Source organism: Adiantum capillus-veneris, chromosome 20 (genome assembly GCF_014529385.1).
Source record: "Adiantum capillus-veneris isolate H3 chromosome 20, ASM1452938v2, whole genome shotgun sequence".
Classification (NCBI taxonomy): domain Eukaryota; kingdom Viridiplantae; phylum Streptophyta; class Polypodiopsida; order Polypodiales; family Pteridaceae; genus Adiantum; species Adiantum capillus-veneris.
Genome location: NC_140950.1, coordinates 134,164,627 through 134,175,112, shown reverse-complemented (window position 1 = coordinate 134,175,112; position 10,486 = coordinate 134,164,627). Strand labels below are relative to the sequence as shown.

Below are 10,486 nucleotides of genomic sequence, written 5' to 3'. Positions count from 1 at the left end.
ACCCTCCTAATGAGGGATTTTTTGAATTTCCCTTAGCCAGTACCCCCTACTACATACTGGCATACTAAAAAAATAATTCAATTTCTCAGTTGCATAGCGCTGAATATCTCCCTACCCTCTTTTCACGTCAGCTCCCTCACGAGAGACACAGAGAGAGAATTCTGTTTAATGGAATTGATATTTTGGTATTTATTGCAACTGACATGTGGAAAAAGCTTGACCAATCTAGGCCAATGCGAACGGATATATATTTTATTTACATTTTATTATTCAAATGCTCTTTTTTGAGCTTTGGCCATTTATGACCACGCGGACCAGTTTGTACTCACTTTGACTATTCAAGAAATCTATAAAGTAAATACGTGCAAGAGGGAAATGGTCACTCTTGCACAGGGGGAGATTGCACCCAGTGTTGCGTTGCTCTCCTCTCTTCTCTCTCGCCATGCCGGCCTAGCACTCCGCTCCAGGAGGTGCGCCTGCACATGCTCTCTATCTCACTTTGTGTGTGTGTGTGTGAGTGTGTGTTCGCGTGCAATCTTCACTATGTCCTATGTGATTCGTCAGATATGCAAATTCGTGGTTTTATCGCTTGTAGCATGTCGTTCTTGGTATTTTGGAGGGCTCGCGACGCTTCCGTTTGTAGCAGTGGTATCAGAGCGACGTTCCTAACATAGAATACTAATCATTGTTTTTGATAAGTATCGTTTGCAAAATCATACTTTGCAACTGAGGACAATTGCTTTCCAATGGAGAGGTATGTAATGGAATTGATCTTTTGGTATTCATTGCAGTTGACATGTGAAAAAGGCTTGACCAATTTAGGCCTATGCGAGCACATATATATTTTATGTATTTTTATTATTCAACTGCTCTTTTATGAGCTTGGGCCATTTATGACCGCGCGGCCAATTTGTACTCACTTTGGCCATTCAAGAATTCTATAAAGTAAATAAGTGCAAGAGGACAATGGTCACTCTTGCATGGCACTCCGCTCTAGGAGGTACGCTTGCACGTGCTCTCTATCTCGCTTTTTGTCTCTCTCATTTCGCGTGCAATCTCGACTATGTGCCATGCGATTCGTCAGGTATGCAAATTTGTGGTTTTATCGCTTGTAGCATGTCGTTCTCGATATTTTGCACGGCTCGTGACGCTTCTGTTTGTAGCATCTTGCGCCCGTCCTCCCCATTTCACTTGCCTCCACCCCTCGACTCCCTCTCTCAGTCATGGCTGCTCATCCCATGAGACCTACGACGCACACACACACAGAGAGAGAGAGAGAGAGAGAGAGAGAGAGAGAGAGAGAGAGAGAGAGAGAGAGCCAGCTCATTCCAGTCACCGGGCGTTTCAACGAACAAAGAGGAGCGCAACATATATATAAGAGTGGCAGGTCGGCAAGTGACCACTGACCGCCTTCGCAGAGATTTCGAGATAGAGAGACACAGAGAGAGAACCACTTGCCGTAGAGAAATAATGCAGGTGGCACAAAGAGAGAGAGAGAGAGAGAGAGAGAGAGAGAGAGAGAGAGAGAGAGAAAGAAATGCAGCCCATGTTTTCCCTGCCCCTATGAAAACGGAATCGCCTTGACATTCCACTCAGTTTAACTTGACCACACATATCATATAAATTTCAAAAAAATTCTCTTTGGAAAAGCAATAGAAACTAATTGTCCTGGTGAGGAAATTTCCTGAAGAATTCATGGATTTTACAAGGATCGATCACATTTCACTTCACCATGCAGGTCTTAGCGGCCTCATCCGGCAACCTCTGCAGGACGACGTGGTAGATCGCTATTTTTCATTTGCTGCTTATTTGCTCGACAAAACACACACACACACACACACACACACACACACATGGGTGCGATTCTTTTTCTCTCTTTGAGTGTTCCGCAAGCATGGTCGCAGCAGCTCCAATCCCCGGACAAAATTACGGCGGAAGCTATGTAAGCTATACAAGTCAAATGCGCAGAGGAAGAGAATGACAAGGAACATAATACGTCTTTCTTTTATGACATCACTAAAAGCCTGTGCTATGAAGAAGGATTTGTACCAAGGCAGTAGGATACATGCTGATATTCGTGATAGTGGATTACTTGAGAAGGACACATGCTTAGGGAACATGTTGATCAGCATGTATGCCAAGTGTGGTGCTCTTGGCAGAGCACAACAAGTCATTGATGAGCTCCCTCTTCGGAATGCCGTCTCTTGGAATGCAATCATAGCAGGGCATGCCCAACATGGGCAAGGCAAAGAAGCTCTAGGTTGTTTTCATAGGATGCAAAATGAGGGCTTCTCTCCAAATGCAATCACCTATGCTTGCATCTTGAAGGCATGTGGCATCATGCGAGAAGTTGACATAGGCAAACAAATTCATGATGAGATTGCTAGTCAGGGGCTCTTGGAAAATAACATTGTGCTTTGCAATGCTTTGGTTGACATGTATGCCAAGTGTGGTGCTCTCATGAGAGCGCAAAAAATGCTTGATGAGTTTCCCGTCCGAAATGTTGTCTCTTGGACCGCACTTATCGGTGGGTTTGTCCAACATGGGCAAGGCAAAGAAGCTCTAGGTTGTTTTCATCGGATGCAAAGGGAGGGACTCTCTCCAAATGTCATCACCTATGCTTGCGTCTTGAAGGCTTGTGGCATTATGCAAGAAGTTGACATGGGCAAACAAATTCATGATGAGATTGCTAGTCAGGGACTCTTGGAGGAGAGCATCATGCTTGGTAGTGCTTTGGTTGACATGTATGCCAAGTGTGGTGTATTAATGAAAGCGCAACAAGTTCTTGATGTCCTTCCTGTCCGAAATGTTGTCTCTTGGAGTGCATTGATTGCGGGATATGTTCATCAGGGGAAAGGTGAGGAAGCTTTGGTCTGTTTTCAGAGGATGCGAAGTGAGGGCTTTTCTCCTGATGCGATTACCTATGCTTGCATCTTAAGGGCATGCGGCATTGCACAAGAAGTTGAGATCGGCAAACGAATCCATGATGAGATTGTTAGTCAAGGACTCTTGAACAAAGACGTCGTACTTTGTGGTACTTTGGTCGACATGTATGCCAAGTGTGGTGCATTCTTGAAAGCACAAAATGTTCTTAATGACCTGCATATTCGGGATGTCGTCTCTTGGAGTGCATTGATTGGAGGATATGTCCAGCAAGGGAAGGGTGAGGAAGCTCTACATTGTTTTCATCAGATGCAAAGTGAGAGTGTCTCTCCAAATGCAATCACCTATGCTTGCATCGTCAAGGCCTGTGGCATTATGCAAGAAGTTAACACGGGCAAACAAACACATGCTAAGATTGTTAGCCAAGGGCTCTTGGGAAAAAATGTTGTGCTTGGCAATGCTTTGGTCGATATGTACGCCAAATGTGGTGTACTTTTGAAAGCACAAAAGGTTATTGAGGAGCTCCCTGTCCGAGATGCTGTCTCTTGGAATGCATTGATTGCAGGATATGTCCAACAGGGGCAGGGCCAGGAAGCTCTAGGTTGTTTTCATCAGATGCAAAGTGAGGGACTCTCACCAACTGCAATTACCTATGGTTGCATCTTGAAGGCATGTGGCATTATCCAAGACATTGACATGGGCAAACGAATTCATGATGAGATTGGTAGTCAAGGGCTTTTGGAAAAAGATGTCGTGCTTGGCAATGCTTTGGTCGACATGTATGCCAAATGTGGTGTACTTTTGAAAGCGCAAAAGGTTTTTGACGAGCTTCCTCTTCGGAATGTGGTCTCTTGGAATGCATTGATTGCGGGTTATGCCCAACAGGGGCAGGGCCAGGAAGCTCTGGGCTGTTTTCAGCGAATGCGGAGTGAGGGTTTTCTTCCAAATGTAGTTTCTTGGACTTCACTTATAGGAGCATATGCCCAGCAAGGGCTGGCCAGGGAAGCTCTAGATTGTTTTCAATGGATGCAGCAGGAGGGTATCTCCCCAAATGCAATCACTTTTCTCAATGTGCTCAATGCATGTAATCGCTTAGGTCTAGTGGATCAAGCCCAGATGTATTTTGATAATATGAAGGAAAATTATGGAATTGCACCGAGCAATGAACATTACACTTCCATGGTTGATCTTTTTGGACGAGCAAGGCTTTTTGACAAAGCTATGAGCGTAATTAAGATGATGCCATCATCTGATCATACTCCAGTTTGGTCTGCTCTTCTAAGTGCTTGTGGAAAGTGGGGAAATGTGAAGCTTGGAAGGTTTGCCTTTGAGCACGCAGTACAACTAGATGGATATAGCGTAAGTCTTACTGAGTAATATTTGTGCAGCTGCTGGCATGCAGGAGGCGGCGCAGAACATGAATGCATGCAAATGAAAAATTCTGCTTGGAAGCAGGCAGCATGTAGCTGTTGGATTGATATGAGAGGAAATGTTCCTGAATATGCTGTTTGTGGTATTCAAAAGAGGACAAATTTATGTGAAGTAAAGTAACAAGTTCTTAAACTTAAACTATCGCAACAAGGATGGAGAAATCCGTGCCATCACCCGCTTCTTTCGCTGCTCCTGCTTGCCGCTCATAGCGCCTTAGCCATAACCGTGTGAGCATGAATTTCACTATGCTTGCTCTGAAGGATGATAGGTAGATTTTTTCGTTTCTTTTCACATCCTCTTAATGGGAGAATGATAAGCTTTTATGTGGTGACTCAGTAATAGAAGCTATAGGAACTTATGTGCTAATGAGTACACTATGTTGATGTAACGATGTTAGAAAGATGTGAAAACAAGGCTTGATGACATGTGAGACTATGGCACTTCTGTGTCAAGGAAATTGGTAATTTATGGCTTTGATGTATCTTTTGGGCTTGCACATTATCCATGTACAAGGGGTGGGCATGATACTCTCGCCTAAGGCCAAGTTTTTAGTCATGTCTTTGTTCAATGAAAGTTCAAAATGATTGAAAGCTATGGTGGGAGATCTGAGACGTGAAGGTGAGATAAGGGAAGAGAAGAACTCATCTTATTGGGGTCCCAAGGAGGCCCTGTCAACGGCCCCTCACATTGTTCAAGTGGTGTTTGCTTGCAATTGCTCAAACTGTTAGAGTTATAACACCTCTCTGGATTCGTCCAATCGGTCCTAGTTTCTCTCATAGGGCTGTTTTGTAGCTGTGCTCGGCCGGAGTGAGGTTGTTTTCTCATGTCGGGATGTGTCTAGCCATGTTTAGCTCGGCGTATTGGTTTTATTCCATGGCTATCAGTCTCTTGCAGGCTGGGAATATTTTTCCCAACCTTGCCAGATTTTCTCCTCTTGGTGCCTATTTTCCACTTTTTACCCCATTTTCTGGTAGTGAGGGCTGGTGGACAGCTGGCTGCCTTGGAGGGTACCGGAGGGAGAGTGTGGTGCACAGGTCCTTGGGTGCAGGGCGCCCCTTTGGGCAGCCCTAGGTGATGCTGGGTAGTGGATTGTCGGGGGGCAGCCTTGCTGGCGTTTTTCAGCAGGATCTCCTAGCGTTTTTGCATCCCGTCAATAGCCGTCACCAGCACGAGGGCAGCACACCTGCAGATATGATGGGTGGTAGTGATTCTTCCTTGCGTTTTTCTCCTCAGGGCAGCCTACAGATTTGCAATCACATGCAAAGGGAGAGCATCTCATGCAAGCATAGGAGAGCAGAGGATTCCCTTTCCTCTAGAGGGCAGCCATACAATGGTAGCCTTGGGTCTTGTTTCCTCTCTCTCCAAATCCATCTTGTTGCCGAGAGGAGATGCAATTAGGCTTGCCCATGTTGAGGCCATGTTAGTGGTCTCATGTGCAGGATCAGATGCTAGATCTATGCCGCAGTTGTGTGGACCTCATGTCTATCCATTGGAGCATGCTAGATCTATGTCGCAGTTGTGTGTACCTCATGTCTATCCATTGGAGCAAGCTAGATCTATGTCAGACCACCCTTGGTCTTGTATGAGCATGGAAAGCCTTTCCCAGACCTCTCTCTCTCTCTCTCTCTCTCTCTCTCTCTCATTGTTAGATGTCGTGTATCTCCCTATCTCTGTGATCTCTCTTCTCCAGATGTGCCTTGTTCATGTATGTGGCATTGGAGGTGTTTTAGATTGGAATTGAGGTAACAAACAATAATGTACAAGAGACAGTACTTGATGCTCATGCAAGCTTGCACTTTCATGTTGGTCAATTCGAGATAATGTTTCTTTGCTGCAAAATGCCAAATAATTCCTTTAAAATAGAGGCTCTTGTTGGGACTTTTGGGTGAAAATTGGATGGATCGTCTATGTGGGACTTTTTCTTTTCAATAGTTGTGGTGGCAAATGTAGATCTTATTGTGGTTGCCCTAGTGGATTGGAGTTGTGAGCATCCGTGGGAGGACTTTTGTGATAGACCTAGACCTGTTAGCTCTTATTGCTTGAGAGGGTTGAACTTCCTTTTGCTTCCTGTGAGAGATGTGCAATAGACTAGGGAGATAAGAGAGAATGGTATTGCGAGTGAAGTTTTTGTGAGTGAAAGAGAGAGAGAATGGAGACTGACACCAAATGGGGTCCCAAACCCCCCTCCATGGGCCACCCCCTCTATCGCTAGAGAGGTACTTGCTTTAGATTGCACAAATGTTGATACAATGGTCCTAGATGCCAAGGTGCTAATGGGATCTTGCTGTAGGTGCTTGGATTTGAGAGGCTAAGGGCTAAAAATGCAAAACGCTAGTGCATCTAATGGGGATCGGCAACCGTTGACAATACTATGGTTGATCTGCTATGGACGATGTCGAGGGTGGGCTGAAAACTGAGAACATTGGGCTTTGCTTGACTTGGATCTGCAAATGACGAAGAGGCTATGGCTGAAATTTGTGATGGATGGTGCTTGAGGGTTGAATGTTGAAAACGTTGGGCTGATCAGCTCGTGCCGAGAGAATCTGCAAGTGCTAAGGATGCTGAAGCAAAACGCTAGGCTGTGGTGCTCATGGGCTTGATGCCCCTAGGGTAATGTGGATACTAAATTATGCTTGAGAAGTGACCCCCTAGGGTCACTCTTATTTGGGATCAAAGTTGGGTAGGGCAATGCCAATAAAGACCACGATTTCTATAATGTTGGCTAAATGTCACTTGTAAATAAGTTCATAACTTGCTTATAAGAGGTGCTTCACATGTAGATAAATACCTAGGCTTGGATATTGATGCTAGACTCTACGAACACTCCCCAGTGCCAACATCTAGCAGACATTGGCTCTACTCATGTGCAATCAGAGGGTTTGCAATTATACTAAAGTGCCTCCATATGCACGTCTTGGATACAGGCTCACAAGGGTGCCAAGACACTTTCTAGGCTGTTCTAAACCCTAGAAGTAGGAGTTTTGGAAAAGGAGCCAACTTTTTCATTAATGAAGAAGAATGCAAAGGAGAAGGAAAATCGTTTGTCACATGCATTCGTAACTGCTTCAAAGGTAAGAGAATGCATTCATCTTGGCAAGATTGTTACAACCATGAAGAATGGGAGGTATCTTTTCAATGGACCGTAATAGGTTGTCTCTTGAATCATTGGGCTTAGCAATGTTTGTTGGACTCAATACTCCGAAAGCTTCATGTTCTCAAGATGTATTGTGGGAAGAATGCTTTGACATTTTAAGGTAGCAAATATGATTTTGTATATAGGGCTCTTTTGCATTGAGGTCTAGGTGTCAGAGATCCGAGAGACAGAGAGACGCTCTCGATCAACAGGATCTTAGAAGAAGGATAAGGGCAGTGACCAAAAATCACACAGATGAGGGTGAAGGTAGTCAAAGAAGTCAAAGGTCAAGACATAAGAAGACGAAGTGAAAACTAGATCTATACATAATAACTGTAACAAATGATACCGACCAGTGGGAAGCCGATAGTGATCACTACAACAAGAAGAAGACCAGAGAGTGAAAATCGGTTTTGAAAGACAAGACCAAGCACCATGAAAGATCCATGGATTTAAAAATTGACTTTTCAGTGTTTAAAGGATTCGAGCAATACGCTGAGCTCAAAAACATTGACAAAGATGAATGGGGAGAATATTTTCCTTGGACATTAAGGATGCAACTTAGAAGTTGTTACCATATACATGTGGTAGTGATGTATGTGAACACGCTTAGGACTGTCAGGGCATTTTTTCCCTCTTTAGGAGGTTTCCCCCCCTCGTGCATTGTATATACATCCATTCATTATAGGGCTATCTATCTTTCCATTGCACACTAAGTAAAACACTCTCTGTTGTGTGCCTTGAGCTTCCTTCGTCTTCTCCAAGCTGTGTGTGTTTTCCTGCAACCCTAATTCCAACAATTGGTATCAGAGCAGGTTGCGTCCTCCCGGGCTTAGTTGCTAGCAGCTCCAACATACGTTTGCTCACTTTCTTCGATTTCTGTGAGCTTTGGCGAGCGTTCACAGATCAACAAAAGATTTGGGTGTGCTCATAGAGCTCAGTCTGCTCAAATTTTTGATTCGGGCTCATTTCGGCCTCCGTTTCCACTACAAGCAGTATTGCATAGGCTATTTCGTCATTTTGTGTAGAATTTTTGTCAGTACCTTTTTTTGCATAACAGGTTTGTGCTATATAGCACGTGATGTTCTCGCTTCATTTCTCCTCTTTTCGGAAAATGTTCACATCAGGTGCAACATTTACCATGGCTGACAACAACACAGATGTGTTCAAGATGTTTGCTGCTAAAGACAGATTGGATGGGGACAATTACCCTATGTGGGCCTATATGATGCAACATGTTCTTGTGTCAAAGGGTATCTGGAATATTGTGCAGGGCATTGATGTACGTCTTGGTTCTGAGGATGTAGGCGATGTTGAGGATGTTGCAGGTCTTGCTGCAAGGATTGCTATTGTTAGAGTTGTTTTGCCTACGACAAAACAAACTTGTTGGGATGTAAAGGATGCGTAGGCTCATGCGTTGATTGAGTTGTCTATGAAGCGCACCATTTCTCCTTACATTCGTTCAACGAAATGTGCAAAATAGGCTTGGGATATTCTGGCTGGTCTTTATGCAAGCAACAATGAGGCAAAAATTGTATTGCTACGTAAAGAGCTGTAGTGAAAGATTGTGCATGTGGAAGATGATATGGACACTTTCCTTGCTGGTGTCAAGGATATCAATGAGCAACTTATTTCTGCAGGTGAAGTCATTTCAGACATTTCCCTTGTGTAGACTGTTCTTGATGCCTTACCAGACTTTTGCTAGTACTTGGAGACTTATGACCCAAGGAAATCCTGAAGTTGTCAAGTTTGATGCATTATGCACATTGCTGTTGCAAGAGTCACTTTCCAGAAAAAACAGGACTAGACACCGTGCAATTGAACAGGCTTTTATTGCTGCTCAAAGAAAGGGTGGTAACAGCAATGCAACCACTTCTTATGGTTCTTCTGCGAGTGGAAAATCACTTGTTCTTAATGCTTCTACTAGCAACAATTCGTCTGAAAATTTTGGTGATAAGGGCAAAAAGAAGATGTGTTGCCATTATTGTAAAACTAATGATCACTTGATCAAGCAGTGTCCTAAGTTGAAGGCCAAAGAGGCTAAGAAAAAAGAGGGTGGTTCCATTGAAAATGTTGGTTCCACTACAGATGCAGCTATTGTTGAGTCTTCTCTAAAAGGAGACTATGATGCTGATGTTGATGTAGTATGGGCTTTTAGTGCACAATGTATCTATAATCCTACTGTCCATGATGCATGCAAGTCAGTTGCTACAGATTCACATGTGTGGTATTTTGACAGTGGTGCTACAAAGCACATTACCTCACATCGTGATTTGTTCACCTCTCTCGAGTCTGTCCCTCGTGGGAATTCAGTCACTTGTGCCAACAATGCCTCTTTTCGGTTTAGGGAGTTGGAAAGACTGTGCTTACTGCTGCAAATGGCAATTCTTTCACACTTGTTGATGCACTTTCTGTACCTGGGATTAAGAAGAATCTTTTGTCTATATCTGCACTTGCTAGACTTGGTCTTATAGTCAAATTTGTGGATGACAGATGCATAGTACATGATCTCAGTTTTTGGTGCTGAAATTGTTGCATTTGGCATTTTATGTTGTAGGATGTATAAGCTCACTTTGTATGACAAGTGTGGAAAAAATTTTACAAATGCAGTTTTGGATTCAAAGGCTATTTCAGATGCAAAACTTTGGCATGCTCGTTTTGGTCATTCGAATTTTGCCAATTTGCTGCGTTTGCAGAAATCTGATATGGTTGCTTCTTTGCCGCCTCTTGAAGCACTTGTCAAACATGTTTGTGAAGGCTGTATTTTGGGTAAGATGCAACGTTCGAAGTTTCCAAAGGATGGTTTAGTTAGGGCCACATGCAGCTGCAGCTTGTGCATAGTGATGTTTGTGGACCCATACAAACTTCGTCCTTGAGAAATTACCTTTACTTCGTGAATTTCATTGATGATTACTCTAGGCATGCATGGGTATTTCCGCTTAAAGCGAAGTCCAAAGTTTTTATGTGCTTCAAAAAATTTCTGGCTATGGTTGAAAATGTTTCGAAATGTACTATGGGCACCCTCCGTTATGATCAAGG

General features: G+C 43.7%; 1 pseudogene; it reads left to right on the top strand.

Moving 5' to 3' along the window:
• The first annotated feature begins 1,638 nt into the window (after positions 1-1,638).
• Positions 1,639-5,900, top strand: LOC147433280 (pentatricopeptide repeat-containing protein At4g18520, chloroplastic-like; annotated as a pseudogene).
• The last annotated feature ends 4,586 nt before the right edge of the window (positions 5,901-10,486 follow it).